Raw genomic sequence first — 19,355 nt, 5'->3', positions numbered from 1 at the left:
GAAGTGATCACCATAGCATAATAGGATCTATTAGGAAGACACTGTTCAAGTCTGGTACTCTAGAACAGAGAAAGATGGTAAGCACTAGGTAGTTTCTATTGTCAAAATGTTGAGATACAATCCATGGAGAAAGCAAAAGGGCTATGTAAACCAGAGATATCAAGTAATGTCTGAATTTGAATTCCGCTAGTATTGTCTTAAAACAAAATCCATATTTAACATATCAATGATATGTGGGAGATAGAAATGTAACCACTGTATCTCTAATTTTAGTGAGATTTTTAAAGACCCCCCTAACAAAAGGTAAAGTCTATTGAATTGATATTAAGGCTTTCTTTGATTCTAAGACTTTAAGAGAAGTCATTTGATACTACCACTAAGCTTTGGGTTCAAATAAAGCTTGAATTTCTGTTCTATCTCTTGGGATTCTGCCTGTCAGTTCCACATACCAGAGATAGCCTTGAAGAGGATAAAAGACTACCTATACCAGAGACTAATGGTTATAGTTGTCCTAATTGAGATAAAAATCCTCAACCAGCAGCAACACTAAAAATGAGGAAATTCAGCTGACATTAAAAGAACTTACACAGGGACACTTTACTCAACCTGGAAGGAGGGGACTGGACCTGCCTGTACTGAATCCACCAGGCTGAATTGAATCCCCAGGGGAGTCTTGGCCCTGGAGGAGATGGGAATAGAGGGGAGGGGCTGGGGGGAAGGTGGGGTCGGGGGCGGGAGGGGGGAGGACAGGGGAACCCATGGCTGATGTGTAAAATTAAAACACAAATATAATAAATAAAAAAAGAAGAAGAAAAACTCACAAGTAGGAATGGCTTATGTCCATAACCATGAAAAATATTTGGGAGTGATTTTTTTCTCAGCAGTAGATATTAGAGACAGCTTCAAGTATTAAAGGAGAAAATGGTAACTTATAACAAGGATAAACATACATTTAATTCTTCAGATACTGAGAAGATTAAAAAATGTCCCTTATTTCCACAAAATATTAAAAATGCTCCTAAATTATTGGGGCCTATGTGTATTTTTAAATAGCTTAATGTAAATCATTTTATATTTGAGGGAAATGTTTAAACTCTCTGAAATGGCTCATCTCTTCAATATTTTATTTGTAAAAGTATTGGGCCAGAGAGATGGTTCAGCAGTAAGTGTGCTTTCTACTACTTTTGCATTATTTAAAATTTTTTTGTGTAATATATTTTGATAAAATTTTCCTCTTTCCAAACTCTTCTGAAATACTTCCAACCTCCCTACCTACATAACTTTATGTTCCTTCTTTTTCTTTCTAAAAAATTTAAATTAAAACAAACAAGCAAAAAACAAGACAAAATGCCAAAAAAAAAAAGCAAAACAAAACAAAAAGCCCACCAAACAAACAAACAAAACCCAAGGAGTTGATTTTCATTGGCAAACTACTCCTGGGAATGGGGTCTGCCTTGGAGAGTTGTTAATATATACTGTGACACTCCATTGAAGACATCCATTTCTTCCCTTTCCAGCAGGAATTAATTACAAATTGCTTCTTGGTTAGGGGTGGGATTTTGTGTACATGTACTCCTCTTAGTGTTGGGACCTCCTCTGACTTGAACCTGTGTGGGTCTTGTGTGTATTGTCACAGACTTTGTGAGTTCACATGTGTGTCAGTTCTATTGCATCTAAAAGACATTGTTTTCTTGGAGTCGTCCATCTCCTCCAGCTCTTACAACTTTTTGCCTTACCACTCTTCCTTCTCATAGATCTAAGATTCTTAAGGGGAGGGGCTTGATGAAGATAACTCATTTAGGACTTAGTGCAACACTATCCAGTTGTGAGTCTCTGTGTTAATTCCCATCTATTACAGGAAGAAGCTTCCCTGATGAGGGCTGGCTTCGACATGATCTGTGGATGTACAATATGTCATTAGGAGTCATTGTATTGCTGTGCTTCTTAAGCAGAGTAATAGTAATAGGTTTTCCCTTAGGCCCATGATATGTTTACTCAGGTTCTTGAACTTAGCAGTTTATGGTATTATTGCTTTTGCAGAGGACCATGGTTCCACTACAGCACACACACTGAGAAATTAATAACCACCTGGAACTCCAGTTTCAGGTGATCCAATGCCCCTTTGTAGCCTCTGAAGGTACAATCACACATAAACACACACACACACACACACACACACACACACACATATGCAATGCAATAATAGTAATAATAATAAATTTAAATCTTAATTAAGGAAAAAGCCAATATTTTAATTAATTGAAATATACATTTATATTATTAGCAATAGTCAAAAAATTAAGATTAGCAAGGAAAATATATTAATGCAAGTTTATTTTCTTTACCACATTTGTATGGCTGAGAAATTTTAGGAGACAATTATGTAGGACAAACAAACAAAAACATTCTCATAAATAGATAAATTAAAGGAATTAATTTGACTGATTGGAAGGGGAATTCTAGAGAAAATGAGATGAAATGCTTTTTAGAATTGTTTAGGAAAAGATTTTCTTCTACTTGTTTATTAGTGTAAAGAATACTGTAAACTCTTGACAACAAGAATTCTTCTTTCCTTCAAATAGCCATGCCTTGTGCAGCAGCCAAGGCTTCTACGAGAGGACAATAGTCAGAGAACATCTGGAGTTAGGCTTGGTTAGAAGAATCAAGTACATATAGTAGAGTTCGTGGCTTCCTAGCAAGTGCTTGTTCTTAACTCTGACACTGGGGATGCAGAAGTTGACTGGTGAAGTTGCCAACTATGATTCTGGAACTATGAATATATTTCCCTAAATATGACTTCTCCTTTGAAAGGATGTTGAATACCAAATCAGGCAGGAGAGGGGTTATAGACAGCAAACTCCTGACATGAATATTTTAGCAGTTCATTAAAATTGGATCACACAGCCATTCAGTTTGATTAGATCAAGTGCCATGGGCAGATGGTGTTCATCATTTACTCAACTAATAATATGGGTAATTTTCTGTAAGAGTGGAAACACTGATCATTTTATCAAGGAGGTAGGAAAGATAGTGCTTCTGTAGATTTTGATATGATGCCTTTCATGTGGACATTGCTAAAAACTTCATTTTCATAAATGACTCTCAACCTATAAATTGTGTACAGGTCTTAATTTTCTGAACTTACTACTATACAATGCTACATGATATTATTGGCACTGCAGATTTTCCAGAATTGTATCAGTGTGTGATTTAGATTAAAAGATGAGTAAACATTTGGCTGCATGTGGCTTCTGTCTTCCTTCCTTCTTCTTTTTTTCCCTCTGGTTCTTTCTTTCCTTCTTATTTACTTAATTATATATTAGTAGAAGAGATTAATTCTTGTGCTTTGCTATGGAAGCTTTCTACCATTGAACTATATGAGCCCAATCCTTCATTTCCATGTTTATCTTGAAACCTAGTCTCACTAATTTGCAAAGCCTAGTCTTCAACACACCTGCATTCTAGGCAGGCCTTAAATTTTGATTTTTTCTGCATCAATTTCCCAGGTATCTATAAGCACAGGCTTGCTCTATCTTCCTTGGCTATGTAGATGCTTTAATTGACAGCATTATGGTTGACATAAAATATAGAAATCCTTGTATACATATGGTTTGCACTCCCATGAATTCAAAGATCCACAAATAAGGAATTTCAGTAAAGAAAATTACAACTTCAGTGAACATATGAATGGTATCTTTCCTTTTTAATAGACTTATTTATTTTTATAAGTATTAGTACTGGCTTTTGTATCACTACGTGTACTACATGTGAGATGGTTGCCCACAGAGGCCAAAAGAGGGCATTGGATCATCTGAAACTGGAGGTACAGGGGATTATAGCCACCAAATGGATGCTGGAAACCAACTAAACCAGGTTCTCTTCAGGAGAAGAAAGTGTTCTTAACCGCTGAGCCATCTTTCCAACTACGAGATTTTCTTTTCTTATTACTATATTCCCTATATGCTATAGTATAACAGCTTTTCTGGCGTTTATATTCTGTTCAATGCTATAAGGAGGTTGGCAAGCATGTGGGAAATATGCTTAAGCTACATGAAAACTCTCACTTTAAAAATCCACCACTTTTATGAAGACATTTGAGCATGTGTTAATAGGACAGCCCTAGCAGTGCCATAGCTATCCCCCTGGAACACCGAGGAGTGACCCACTAAGAGGGTAGATTCTGTTTACATTATCAGTCAGTTTCTAAAAGATACACTTAACATTTCCTCAGTTTTACCTTTGAAGTAACTTTCTTTTATATTTAATGACTTACTGTGATAAATAAAATTCTTTGCACATAATTTTTATATTTTATATGGAATAAGCATGAAATCATTGATTTTTTTGCAGAGGATATTAAACTTCACTTCTTGACTTATGTTAATAAACCCCCTTTCCAGTAACATAATGGATACCTAATATCATTAAATTTCATTTAATCTTTCTGAAACTGCATTTAATACTGAGAAAGACTTTATTATCCCCATAGAACCACTGGACATACCTTCTCTTTCATACAATTTAAATTTCATTAACCTTGGAGCCTTCTCTAATAAGAAGTGAATGCGAATTCTATGGTAACTAATTGTCAGTGTAGATTTTTCCAGATCTGCTATAAAGTACTTTTCATTCTCTGTACATTCACATGGATAGCAATGTGTGGTTTGTTCTCTCTCTCTCTCTCTCTCTCTCTCTCTCTCTCTCTCTCTATCTGTGTGTGTGTGTGTGTGTCTGTCTGTCTCTCTGTCTATCTCTCTCTCACTTTCTCTCTGTTGTATCTTTGTATGCATATATAAAATAAAATAAAGGAATCCAAATTGGCAACAAAATTTTTAACTTTCAGAGCATGTTGTAATATGTTAACAACAGCTGTGAAGGGGTTAAATGTTTTTAGACATCTTCCTCTCACAACTTAAAAGGAAATGAATCACTGAAGAGCTAAATAGTTAATGAACTAAAAATGAATACATTAAAGGAAAATAGTAATTATTTTTAGAAAAATAGTGGAATAGAAAATAGCCTTTGACCCTGAAAAAAACAGTTAATAGTTTAGATATTGAACACAGAACTGTTAAAATTATGTTTGAGTGACAGAAATGAGCTTAAGGCTTAGTGATAAGCTGATATGCTAGAATACACATGTTGGATCAATGGCTATATTCTCAGTCTTCAAATATATAAAATATAAATGTGAGAGTAAAAATATCTGCAAAGCAATTTAATATTGTCATTTAAATTTATTAGTAGTACTGGTAATGACAGAAGTGCAAAGCTGGTCAATGAACTTTAGTTAAGTTAGAAAAGAGCTTAAACCACGACAAAATCAGTGTGAAATGACACACCAGATCTGCAGTTGTCTTCATGGTTAGGAGATGGGTTCATTGAGCCAAATTTTCTGGGAAGCAGGTTGATGATGATAGGGAGTTTAAAGTAACAAGTAAATGCATTCAAATAAGCTTGTATTTGGAGTTCTATGAACTTCTTCTCAGAATATAATTAGATGTTTGCCCAAATTATCATGTTTAAGATGTTTCTTTCACTTTAAATGGGGAGACACTTGAACACTCGAAGTTAATGATACCATTAAAAATAATAATGCATCCAATCAAAGCCCCTCAAACACTTAGTGATTATAGGAATTGATTGCCATTATGACTCTATAATCAAAATGTAGCTCTAAAACCAGCACATGAAGCATGAGGCCAATAATGTAACATATTTCACTTTTCTCTTTTATTCCTGACAAAATTAAATGACCTAAAGATTACTGTATGTAACTATATTCAAGCCATGTGTGTTATCATATTCCTGTTGACAACTGGAGATCTTATTCAGCTAGTAAATAATTGGATCTAGGAGTTTAAAACATCTGCTCCCATAAGGCTTGTTCTACAGTTTAGAACACTGGAGAGGTGGCAGGATATAGAACTCTTCATCCGGTACGTTTGGGAGGAAAGTTTTTGTACCTTCCCCTGCTATGCAGACCTCCACTGACTATCTTCTATTTCCCAACAACTTTCATGTCTTTCTTTTGTTTTCCTTTTCTTTCTCTTTTTTTCCCCACAGTTTTTAATTTTAGATGTTTGTATAAAGCATGAGGAGGAGGTTATTTACTAGACTATGGGTGACACAGCAGTGGCTGCCCCACGGCCAAGAAATAACTTTCCTCTACTGAAAGCCAGTACCTACAATAGATCCTCAGAGAGGGATGGGCCTATTGATATTGAGCTTCTCAATCCATCACAGAACGTTTGAGGGGTCCAGACCTGTGCAGGTCTTATATAGGGATCCACAGCTGCTGTATCTTCATGACTAATAGCCAAGTCAAATACAAAAAAAAAAAAAAAAAAAAAAAAAAAAAAAATGTCCACACTAATTTTCCCAATCCTCTGAATGTAGACAAATTTTTAAGCAGTCTCATTCAATAAGAAACACAGAGACAAATATAGGGGTGAAAGCCTTAGAGATCAGGGAAATAGGAATAGCCACCAGCCACCTTACCTCACCAGCTCTGCAGCTTCCAAACACCATGACTTCCTGTCTACCCATGCGTTTATATGCCTTGCTGTTCTGCCCTCTCATTGGCTCTTAGCTCAGCTACCTCACTTTCTTATCACTGCCCATCTGTACAGACCTCCAGGTCTCTATGGTTGGTACTGGGATTAAAGGCACGTGTCACCACACTTGGCTCTGTTCCCTAGTGTGGCCTTGAACATACAGAGACACTGCCTGCCAAGTAGTCAGGATTAAGGGCGTGTGCTATCACTGCCTGACTTTTGTGTTTACTTAAAATGGCTTGCTACTTCCTCTGATCTCCAGGCAAACTTTATTTATTAACATACAAATAAAATATCACCACATCTGGATCTAAAAGTTGTTCCACTCCCTCTTCCAACACATCCACAGTAATGGACAACCAACAGTCACTTTGACCAGTCCTGAGGCTGTTAATCTCCATCCACTGCAAATTATAATTATTTGCCCAGGGCTGAGACTAGCACTAGTTCACGTGTGTAGAGATGAAAATAATTTGACTATTTGCCTATTTAACAAAACAGCAATAGTAGATTTTCCACTAAAGCTCCTGACTTCCCAGCCATAGGTTTCTGACTAGATGTACAGTATCAGACATCAATTTCTTCCCAGGGATACATCACTCATTAGTTGTTGTTGTTGTTTTATTTTTTTGTTTTTGTTTTTGTTTTTTTGTTTTTTTGGTTTTGTTTTTTTTTCCCACGAGTGCAGCAGAGTTCATATGTGGAGAGATCTTCTGCCTAAGCCTAAGTTAAAGGGAACTTTAACTATGAAATGACAGCTGTAATAATTTGTCTGTGGAAATTTCACTGACATTGATTTCAGTTATCTATCATTTGTTGCTAAACAGACTCAAACTCTTGTATAAAATCAAATTTGCTATTTCACTAACCTGAAGGAAGATCAATTTATAAACATGATGATCAATTTAAGGCCATATCCAATAACTGTAGCTTCTTGGATTCAGTGTCTTATCAGTCCTAACACTAAGCTGACCCAAAGAGGATTTTTGACAAAAATAAATGCAACCTTCAATTACATCTCATCAAATAAATTCTAATCAATAGGGAAAAATTGGTGAATTTTGTTTGTGTTTAGGTAACAGTTAATTCTGTTGTACTTGTAATATGGTACATCAACCTGGAGCCAACACAATACAATGGGACATTTCACGGATGCAGGATTTTTCAGAAACCATGAAGTTTCTATTGTATTTTGCATGTTTTTTTTGTTTTGTTTTGTTTTGTTTTGTTTGTTTTTTTTTTTTTTGTTTTGTTTGGTTTTTTTTTGGGGTTTTTTTTTTTTTTTTTTTTTTTTTTTTTGAGACAAGGTTTCTCTCTGTGTAACCCTGGATATCCTAAAACTAACTATGTACATTAGGATGGCCTCGAACTCACACATACTCCTGTCTCTGCCCCCTGAGTGCTAGGATCAGAGGACCGCCCAGCATGTACTTTTCTCAATTGAATAGAAGGACAAGGAATTTTCCTATAAGTACTTAAAAACAAAAGGAAGTACTTTTAAATTCCACTAAGCTACCAAAAAATTTAGCTAGGCTCACCACTGAAGAAGGTCACCCTGCCAGACCTCTATTATTTAAACTAAAAATATCTCCCACATTTTGTATCAATCTATTCAGCTCATTCAAATACCATATGTAATGGATTATTTAAAATTGACAGTAAGATCATCAAAATGTCACTGGCATTATAGGATTAAATGTCACTTAGATGAATCATACATCGACGACACTATTAACCAATGACACACGAGGCAACCCCATACTGCACTTCAGCCACCCCCTAAAATAAATTAATAGAAAGCAATACAGAAGTTCTTATAAAGAGATGCATTGTCTCTTCTTTTAAAGTCATTATGCATATCCAGGCATTTAAAGAGTTGCCTTAAAACCCTCCAGTCAAATGCTTTGTGCAGCATTCACGATGTAAGACTCCAGCTAATGGATCAAGCAGGAGGTGGAAGGCAGAACTTTCAGCTGTCATGCTGAAGAGTGCTTTAAAGAAGACTGTCATTTGAGAAGGCTGTCAGCAGTGAAAGGTTCCAGATGCCGCTGAACCCAGAATTCTGACAGTGGTAGGTTTAAAAGTGACTGGATCTAGGAATTTTCTACTGCTTTTCTGTTTGCTTAAGCATGCATGGGGAAGCCAGTTAAGAATAGCAGATATTGATTTTCAAATTGAGAATGGAGATGTTTTAATTTTTTATGATGCTTGAAATGTATCTGTTAAATGGCATAGTGTGATCTAAATGTGTATTTGACAATCACCAGTCTTTATCTTGCATACCAGACAGTTATCATCTCTCTGTGAAGTTGTGGCTATGCTTAAATGTATGGTTATTGTTTTCACTGGAAAAGCTGTTCACACAGTCTACCTGATGTAGTCATGAATTTGGAATTATGTAAAGCATAATATTTTTAAAGATAAATAATTTCTGGTCATTCTTAAGGCATAGTTTCACACACGACTTCTTGATTAGTACCAAAGTACGAAGTCTGAGAAGAAATGCTTTAAGGAAAGGAAACTAAGCATTAAACCTTGAACTAAATGTATGACCTGACTGAATTTCACAAGCAGGCTAGCTAGTAAGTGGCATGTTTTCCATCTGCTGTCTTTAGTTTTCATGCTTTTAAAGATTTTTAAAGTACGTACCCTTTCCCCCTTTGTTTTCATTTCTTTCTTTAAAAATATGAAATAATCCTCATCTGGAAACCAAAGTCTCTAGCTGCACTCAGAGTCAGATTACTTAAAATAAGTAGTCACTGATAAGGAAGAAAGTGGTCATTTTCAGTGAAAACAAGTGTTTAAAAGATTCCTTGTGTGGTATTTACCATAACAATCAGTGACCAGGAAAAGGATATGCAAATGTATTCACTGTAAACTAATTCTGCAAAGGGAATATTTAGAATTCACATGATAAGTGGATTTACTACATTAAGAACACAACAGAAAAACATAGTCTGTGCTTCACCATGTAATGCTGAAAACATTTGGCTTTGGTTCTACATTAGATAAAGTAGAAACTCTTTTATATTGAATAAATAAAAATAAAAAGAGAAAAGAATAAAGTACTTTTAATATAGCACTTAGTCTAATGTCTGTTATATTGTGCAAATTCAAAATACATTTTGTTTCTCTCTTGTCCACACTTTTATTTTCTCTCTATTTGGGAACTATTTATGCTTGTTTAGTAATATTGTTCTTTTGTGTTTTATTACATATGTTTAGAGAATACAAATCATATAACTTAGGCATTGGGGTCCACTCCTTATTGTCAATAATTACCTTGCTCTCTTCTCTGTAGTCCTGTCCTATAGTAACGCTCAGTGAAAGACACTTATCTTATAGAAAATTGTAAGTGTGAAAATACACTGATTTCTCTTTAAACAAAGTAAATAAAATTATTATAGGAAGAATATATCTAGGAGACAGCAGATCTAATAACTCAATTAGATCAATTCATTGTTGGAATCACCCTGAAAGAATAAGAAATGCAGTTTTTTTTTTCTTTTTTTTTTTTAGAGCTGAGGATCAAACCCAGGGCCTTGCGCTTGCTAGGCAAGCGCTCTACCACTGAGCTAAATCCCCAACCCCAAGAAATGCAGATTTTTAATTATCATTCCTCATATTAACTAATTTAACATAGGTTATAAGTAGAAAAATAGCTTCATATTTGAGGATATTTTTCAGAGAAAAATGTAAGTTGCATAATTAAAGCTGATATGCATAAGAAATGTTTCACTTTCCTAAAAACAGAAATATCACTAATTTCAGATTCAAATATAATTTTTTCCTTTGGCATTTCTTCCTCAAAAAAAAGGAAGAAGAAGTGAGATTACATTTGATGATATTTCAGACTCACTTCTCACATTCTAAGAAATTTGGGCTGCAGCAAGCTTTAAAATATTCATGCTTCTTTTTCTAAATAGATACCTTGTAACAGAGGTTGGCAAACTTTTGTGAATATCAAAATTACCTGTAGGAATTGTTTTTTAAAAAATGACAGCTTCTTATAGCATTGGGTTCCACTGAGGCCTCCAAATTTGCAGCTTTAACAGGTGTTCAGGTGAGGCTGAAGCTGTTGCTTTGGGTACCATATTTGAGAGCCATGATCCTGCATCTGCTTTTAGCAGCTCCAGCCCACTATGTGCCAGATTGCACCTGGCAATCCATTGATAAAAAAGAACACGCAAAGTCCTTTCACTTGCAAAGCTTTAAGCACAATGAAAGATTAAGAAAATAAACAGGCAAGCCACTGCATAAGCATGTTTAAAGGTTGTTAAGTCAATGCAGGGATGTAGAAAGGCCACCACCCTGCAGAAGCAGCTTATCAAAAGGTAGATATTGTGCATGAGGAGTGGAAGGTGAGAGGTCAACATGGGGGAGAAATGGAGTGACGGACATCAAAGCAGTAGAAGAGCCTGGATGAGGCCTTGAGTGTCCTCTACATTGGTCTATGCAAGGAGAACACAGAGACAGAGCATTAACCTCCACCCCACCCCCACCCCACACACACACGATGAGAGCAGAAGAGGCACGCAGGCACTTCAGGGGTCTGTGGTGGCACTGAGATGTTCTTCTGAGTCTAACGACTTTGAAGAGTTATGTGTTCATGAGGTGGTGGCTCTGTCCCTGCGAGTGGAGGTGGAATGGCCTTGTAGTAATACAAGGGGAGGATGGAGTGGTTTGATCAAGAACAGATGTATGGGGTGAACATAGAATTTTGTAACATTAAAAGGTAGACACTACTCAGATGTATAAAAACAGAGGTGACAGTATTAAAAATAGCATCATGCTGATTGCTTTATGATAAAGAAATAAGGAATGAAAAAGAGGTTAGAAAACAAAATTGAGATCATTTGTGTGAGAGAGATCAGCAATAGTAGTGGGGATATGGGACTTCCCCTTTTATTGTTTATAGCAGTAAGAAAAAATATATATAAGTATACACTTTGAAATATATAAATCTAAATATTTCATGGACTTTGAGGTGAAAATCTCAAGTTAAATTGTTAGTTGGTGTGTGTGTGTGTGTGTGTGTGTGTGTGTGTGTGTGTGTGTTTATGTACATGGCAGGGATGAATGAGGTATAATGGATATAAGCTGTGTATAATGGAGTTGATATCCTCAAAAGGCTTTTAGTTTATTGGAGACAAAGACAAAAAGGTGCTTTAAGGAATAGCACTTAAATGCTAGAGTGAATAGGAATTATGCTTTCTATTCTTTCCAAGTCCTTTCAGATGTAAATTGCTCCTATCACAACCACCCTGTGCACAGGCCTTGAGTAGTCCTATCCTGACTTGTTCCCTGGTACTTTACACGTGGAGTCGTCCCAGTCTAGAAATGCTCACACAGGCTCTGCTCTCCCTACTGTCCTAGTCACTTCTCTGGGACTCAAGTCACTTGTCACTTCTGAACAAAGTTTTCTAAGACAGTCATTTCATCTCCTCTGTCATGGCACGTGAACTCTCTTTCTCCCCCTCACAGTGGAATACATCTCACCAAATTATAGCATGTTCTCCTTTCTTCCTCCTTGACTAAATTATTCTCTTAAAGGAGCAGCGCCATGGAGCATTTTTCATTGCAGTTATCTGAACCCCTTGCACAGGAAGAGCTGAATCACAACAGGAGTGCAGGATGAACCTGTTAAAGGAGTGCATCACATAAGAAAGGACCTGTAAAACAATGTAACTTGAGGTCACATAGAGCCACCAGTGTGGGCTTCAAGGATGTGGTGAAAAGGCTTATTTTTATAAATAGACATGGTTTAAATGTAATGTTCTGTTAGAAATGTGTATTAATTAAATGATTAGAGGAATTAAGACGAATGTAAAAACAAGTGTATTCATGGAATCACTGTGGAACAGGGCAAAGAATAATTTAGTAAAATAAATCTACATCATCATTTGGTGGGAAATAAATAAATGATGACAGATATATATCCAGTTATATAAATGTGTGTATTGTATGTATCCATAAAACTGTTTCAGCTACTTAAAAGTCCAGTGGGACATGCTTATCATGTCCCTCAAGAGATCTGATGGCATAATAGAGAAAATATAAGTATACAAATTGTGGTGTTCCCTACTGGGAAATGTCATATTAAGAGCAATGAGACTTCTTCAAGGAATTCCCTGGGCCCTTCACATGAAATCTGGAAAAAAAAAGAAAAAAAAAAAAAAAACCCTGTGGCTGAATGATGACATAAATATTGATGTTTCCTCTTGTTTTACTCCAGCATTGTTCCTTAACTGCTCTCTTACTATGCTCTGTGCCAGCCAATCAGAATTCTCCATCCCTTAGGCTCAGCCATTAAAATTATACCCTGTTCTTACAGAAAACCACAGTTCTTTCCCAAGAATAAAGTGGTTTACAGTCTCTGGTTACTCCATTTCCGGGGGCTCAGAGAACCTCTTCTGGCCTCTGTGGGTACCTGCACTCACATCCTTCTACTTTCACACAGACATATTGACAAAGTTTTGACAGCTGCATCTGGGTATCCAGATGAACTGTTTATAGAAACTTCTTCTAGGTCTTGGTGTGGTAAATTCTTGAAGACATTTTACTTCATGAACACAAAAGTATTTGAAACTAGGAAGAAACTACAGTTGTCTAGTTTAAATTTCATGCCCTTCTCTTGGAAGAGAAAGAGTTCTAACAGAAGTCTGTGGCATTCTGTACAGTTAGAGCAGACTTCATATACACTGCATGCAGTCTTTGTTACATGATATTTATTGCATACACTGTATATGCAAATGCATGCAGCTGATTCTGTGGTCTTGGAGACAAAGTTGACTACTGTTGTCTCATAATTGCAGTTACTTCTGAGATACTTTTCTCAAACTCCTTTCCTCCCCTCTTCTTTCCTTCCCTCCACTCTTCTCTCTGTTGTCTTCTATCTCCCCCTCTTCCTTTGACACTAAAGACTGAATCCAGGGTCTTTCACAGGCTATATATATATATTGTATATATAACCACTGAACTATATCCCCAAGCGGCTCATCGTGTTCATTACACATTATGGGAAGAACAAAATCACGGCTGGAAATAATAAAAAGTTCAGAGTGACATTGCTAGAGCATAGGGAAGTGTTTGAATCTGTAGCATACTACAAGGCACTGAGTTGAAGCATATATGTCCTGAGTTGAGAATGTTTATGTGCTTGACCAGGGCAAGAGGCATCCCCTGCTGTAGCACATGCACTGAAGAGAAGTGAGCAGGAACAAGACTGCAGCTATGAAGAAAATGCGGGGTGGTGTAGGAAGTTATGCTTGAGAGCACATACTGCTTCATACCCACAGTCACAGACTTGTGGCATTCCTCAAAGTCACAAAGTCCTCTCACCTCTGAGCTATTTCCAGTCAGATGACCCCGTGCTGCTTACATACATGACAAATCGGACCTTTCAGTTTAGACAATGCATCAGCTTGATTCTGAAAAGCTCAGATTAGTGTAGAGGATCAGTTGTTCATAAAACACGAAGTGCCAGTCTGTGGTCTTTAATGTACCTGACAGTATTAGAGTCAGAAAAGGGTTAAAATCGAAAGCACCTCACAGATTGAGAAATTACTGTTTGCTAATTCATGCAGTTCTGTACTAGATATGATTTTTATCACGTTTATGAGTGTAAATCTTCCTATGTAGCTTGTTATCCTGAAGTACATAGACCCCTAAGCTATGATGTCTTAAATCCTGACCTTACCTTTTGCACTTAGTTATGGAGCTGGAAAAATGTCTCAGTGAGTTAGAGTATGAAGGTCTGAGTTAAAATCTCAGCACCCACATAAAGAGCAGAGTATATTTACCATCCTTCCTGCAGGATCACTAAAATACCTTATATTAAATAAGGTGGAGAGTGATAGAGTGCAATACTTAGCATCCTTATCTGGCCCTTGTAAGCCTGTGTATTCAGGCATGCCTAGAGCACCTGCCCTTGTGTATACTCCACATATACCCCACCCTTATATGCACGCGTATACTCATATTAACACATGTGAAGTGAATAAAATAAAATAGAAATGGAAAAGTATTCACGTTCCTATAATTAAAAATTCAATGATTCCAGAGGTTAATATTGTCCAAGAATGAAGTGATAGTGCATGGCAGCTGTCCTTCCCACAGATCGTCTGACTGTGTGAGGAAGGGAATGAAGTCAGGGTTAGGGAAGGGAGAGACAGAAGAAGAAAATAGATGCTGTGAATTTGTGCAGGAAATAAAGAGAAGCAGGGAAACATCCTGGAGAAGGGATATGTGTAAGATACTCTGAGGCATTTAGTAACTTATCATTTTGATTTTCCATAGATGACAAACTCTACTTACATAATTTATCTTCACAGGTAGGATTTTAGGTAAGAAAATAAAGAGAAGGTTCATAAATATTACATGTTACATACCTGTAACTTAAAACTACCTAAAAAGTTAAGTATTAATTAGCTATATTATCTCTGAGTTGGGAAATAAATGCTATTTTTGAAAGGGCTTGAGCCTATCCAGAATGGAAGATGTTAATTACACTTATCAGGTATTAAATGGCAATGGAAATGGAGAATAAAATTAGACACCTGGGGAGACTCCACACTGATTCCACAGTGGCTGAACTAATCCCCACCAATAGTGTGTACAGCCTGTTTTACCTATGCATCCTAACAATTTGTTTTATTTTGTTTGTTTGTTGGTTGGTTGGTTGGTTGCTTCTTGATGATAACCATTCTAACTCAGATAAAACAGGATTTCAATGTAGTTTTGGTTTGCATTTTCCTGGTGGCTGAGGATATTGAAATATTCCATGTGTTTACTGTACTTCTTGTGAGGAGTGTTGTTCAGTTCCTTTGTCTGATTGTTGATTGGATTTTTTGCCCATTTGTACTTAACACCTTGAGCTCTTAATATATTCAGTATATAAAACCTCTCAGATGAATGGCTGGAAAAAATATTGTCTCCAGTTATGTAGCTTGTCTCTTCTTTTTGGTGATGATTTTCTTTATGTTCAGGAGCCTTTGACTTTGATGCAGTCCTACTTGTCAGATCTTGCTATTACTTTCTGAGATATTAGCATTCTACTCAGAACACTATTGTCTCTATATGTGTCTCTTGAAGTAATTTTCTGTATTTGATGAAGTAAATATTATTTAAAACATCAAAAGGGGAGTTAAATACCTACTAAATTATGCATGATTAGGATTCTTGAGCAGAGAACTGTACATTGGCATTTGTAGCTGTGGTTATTTTCTCTGTGATGTCACTTTATTGAATGATATTACCAAAAGTTTTAGGTACATTAGAGAACTCAAAATATTTAAGTCATTTTAGACAAATTTTTTCTTCTTAGATCTTGTAAGGTTAGTGTGTCTTTTTTAATATCAAGAAGATATTCATAGTGTTCCCTTCATGGGCTTAGACAGCATCTTACAGTTCTGCAGATGGTCCCAGCATATTCAACACCAAAGTCAAATGCTCACATTAACCAATGAGAATTGCTATAAGTAAAAGAAACCTAGATGGCTTCAATGAGTAGACAAACTGCCAGTGTTGACATTTAAATTTTCCCTGTTCCTCTGATAAGTGCCCATAGTGGTCAGGTGAGCAGAAAGGGGGGCTTTGAGTAGAAAAAGAATCATTGACGAAGGACTTTCTGAATCCTATTTAAAAGATTCCTTCCCCCTTCTGTACTCCTCACCATCATTGTTTAATGTAGTTGTCAGTGCCCTCCAGACACCAGACTAATTTACAAGGGCCCTTAGGAAATTTCTTGCTTGTTCCCTAATACTCAATATGCATTATTTGCTGAGGACTTTAGATTTGTGCATGTATATGATTTTGCTTTTGAATTTAATAAAGGGTGCTCCCTTAGTTAGGATTTCTATTGCTGTAAAGAGACACCATGACCTGGCAACTCTTATAAAGGAAAACACTTAGTTAATAATCCTCATGGTTGGTGGCATGCAGGCAGACATGGTGCTAAGGAAGAAGATGAGTTCTACATCTCAATAAGCAGTCAAGAAGTAAACTGTAACATTAGGTATAGCTTAAGCATAGGAGACCTCAAAGCCCACCCCTATAGTGACACACTTCCTCCAACAAGGCCATGCCTGCTCCAACAAGACTACACCTCCTAATAGTGCCACTCCCTTTGGGGACCATTTTCTTGCAAACCACCACAGTTAAACTATAAGAGTTTTAGTACTTTGGTACCATTTTTTAATCTGATTGTTCTTTTGTCATGTAGTTATTTTGTTATTTTTCTACTCAGAAATTTGCTGGAAAGAAATTCTGTAGACAGTTTAGAAGGGTTATAGTGTCTGAAAGATCAACAATATTTTGTTGATCATCCAAGCTCTTTTCAGAATTACAATTTTGTTTGAGCTTCTACACAAGGGTACATTACAAAAGATTCAAAGACGCTAATCAGTCACAAAGAAATATTGCCCCCCGCTTTCCACAACAGTATCCTCATGGAACACATTGTAGATATTAAACAGAGACTCTAGCTTGAGCTAGGCCCTTTCTGGATCTTGATTACTAACATCAGTCTTTAAGACTCATATAGCTATGTCCTGCTTCAAAGGATAGACCTCCCTGCCTGAACTTCAGATATTCTGGGTACCTCCTCTGGGCATTTCCTTTTTGTTTGAATTGTGAGATTTCAAAATTTCAGTCTCTTTCTTTCATGTCTTGCTCTTTGCTAATGAAAACATTAAACAAACTCAAAAGTTTTATTTATGTTAAATAGTTCCATGTTTGCCAAAGCAAGGTCTTTAAATAATTTCCAAGATACACAGTAACTCCTTAAATAGTTTAATAATATGATTCAATTTTAATGTGTTTAGAAAACAATCTCTATTACTTAATACTCATAATTTTTAAATTAAACCTTTAGCAAGGTCTATATTTTTGAAAGTACAATCTCAAGAAAAATTACTAAATAAAAGCCCCCATAGCTTTGTATATATTATAATACACACACACACACACACACACACACACACGGAAACATAATATTATATAAAGAGAGAAAAATAGTGAGGAACAATGCCATATTGTGTTTTGTCTAATAACTTCCCAGATAATTCCACTTCTCACTTATCTTAGCACCACAGATGTCTGCCACTCACATTAGTTATTTCTTGACTTGTGTTGCTTTTTTAAATCTAAGATTTTTATCTTGCAAATTGTTCAAAACAAATTTGTAAACAGACTCATTTTTATTACTGTATTGGATTTCTATGCAGAAACTTAATCATTTTACCAATACCCTAAAGACACCTAGGTTATTTCTAGTATTTCTTTTTAAAATTAGCCTATAAAATAACAGACTTATTTATGGATTTTTCATATTTGCATGTTTCATTTTATCCTCCCTGAATCCTGTTTTTCATCCCTTATCTCCCTGACCTATTCTTTTCCTCATTTTCAATTGTGTCTTTTCAGCCCCAGGAGTCTATCTTCTGCTTTCTTGTTATTAAAACATGCATTTTAATACACTCCTCTCCCTCCCTTAAAACTTTTTGATCCCTTCTCATGAGTTCTTTTCTAGTTTCCAGGCTTCCACATACAATTAATGCCTACTAAACAAACATATCTATCCACTATAAGCTAGGACCTGCATATGACAGATACCATGGAGTGTTTGTCCTTTTTAGCTTGGGCTATCTCATTTAATATATTAAATTTCTCTTTCTCTATATATGTACCACATTTTAAAAACATTTTTATTTTATAATTAATTTAATTTTACATACCAGCCACAGATTCCCCTGTTCTTCCTCCTCCCACCCCCAGCCTTCCCTCACAATCCACCCCCCATTCCCACCTCCTCCAAGGCAAGGTCTCCCCTGGGGAGACAGCCCAGCCTGGTACATTCATTTGAAGCAGGTCCAGTCCCCTCCTCCCTACACCAAGGCTGAGCAAAGTGTCTCAGCATAGGCCCTAGGTTCTAAAAAGCCAGCTCATGCACCAAGGACAGGTCCCAGCTCCACTGCCTGGGGACCTCCCAAACAGTTCAAGCTAGTCAACTGTCTCACTTATCCAGAGGGCCTTGTCCAGTTCCATGGGGGCTCCTCAGCTATTTGTTCACAGTTCATGTGTATCCACTAGTTTAGCTATTTGTCCCTGTGCTTTTTCCAATCATGGTGTCAATATCTCTTGCTCATATAATCCCTCCTCTCTTTAGTCTATTGGACTCTTGGAGCTCCACCTTGGGCTTGGCTATGGATCTCTGCATCTGCATCCATCAGTCACTGAATGAGAGTTCTATCATGACAGTTAGGGTATTTGGTCATCCGATTACCAGAGTAGGTCAGCTCAGGCACTCTCTTGACCATTGCCAGTAGTCTATAGTGGAGGTATCTTTGTGGATTTCTGGGGACCTCTTTAGCACTCTGCTTCTTCCTATTCCTATGGGGTCTTCATTTATCATAGTATCTCTTTCCTCGTTCTCCCACTCTGTTCCTGACCATATTTTTTTTGTGGTAGTGTTTCTACTAGTGTGTTTATGGAATCACAAAGTAGTTTTAGTGTACATTATGGTGTTGGTTAAGTATGAACACTTTAAAACTATTAGCCATTTTATTTCTTCTTTTGAGAAATATCTGTTCATTTTCTTGGCCTGTTTATTATTTAGCTATTGGGAAGGGGTTATTTATTTTTTGCACCTCTTTATTTACATTAAACCCTATCATCACAATTTTTCAAAGTACACAGGCACATACACACAAACACATACACACGTGTGTGCACACATGCACATTAAGTACATAAGTGTTCACTTGGGGCCAGCAAAGGATGACAGAGACTAGAAGGGAA

The 19,355-nt window shown here is 36.5% G+C and overlaps 1 protein-coding gene across 2 annotated transcripts in view; it reads left to right on the top strand.

Moving 5' to 3' along the window:
• Positions 1-19,355, top strand: part of Ano3 (anoctamin 3) — a 247,920-nt gene that overhangs the window by 91,044 nt on the left and 137,521 nt on the right. Inside the window, exon 1 of one of the 2 annotated variants that reach the window (XM_036184794.1) lies at positions 8,455-8,628. The exons of the other annotated variant lie outside the window; for it this stretch is intronic. The gene's annotated coding sequence lies outside the window, so the exon portion shown is untranslated. Of the gene's footprint in view, positions 1-8,454; positions 8,629-19,355 lie in introns of those variants that run through there. 2 annotated transcript variants of the gene reach the window in all.

This window comes from Onychomys torridus, chromosome 4, assembly GCF_903995425.1.
Source record: "Onychomys torridus chromosome 4, mOncTor1.1, whole genome shotgun sequence".
In the NCBI taxonomy this organism is placed as follows: Eukaryota; Metazoa; Chordata; class Mammalia; order Rodentia; family Cricetidae; genus Onychomys; species Onychomys torridus.
Note: the sequence above shows the minus strand (reverse complement) of the source record. Positions and strands in the feature narration are given on the sequence as shown.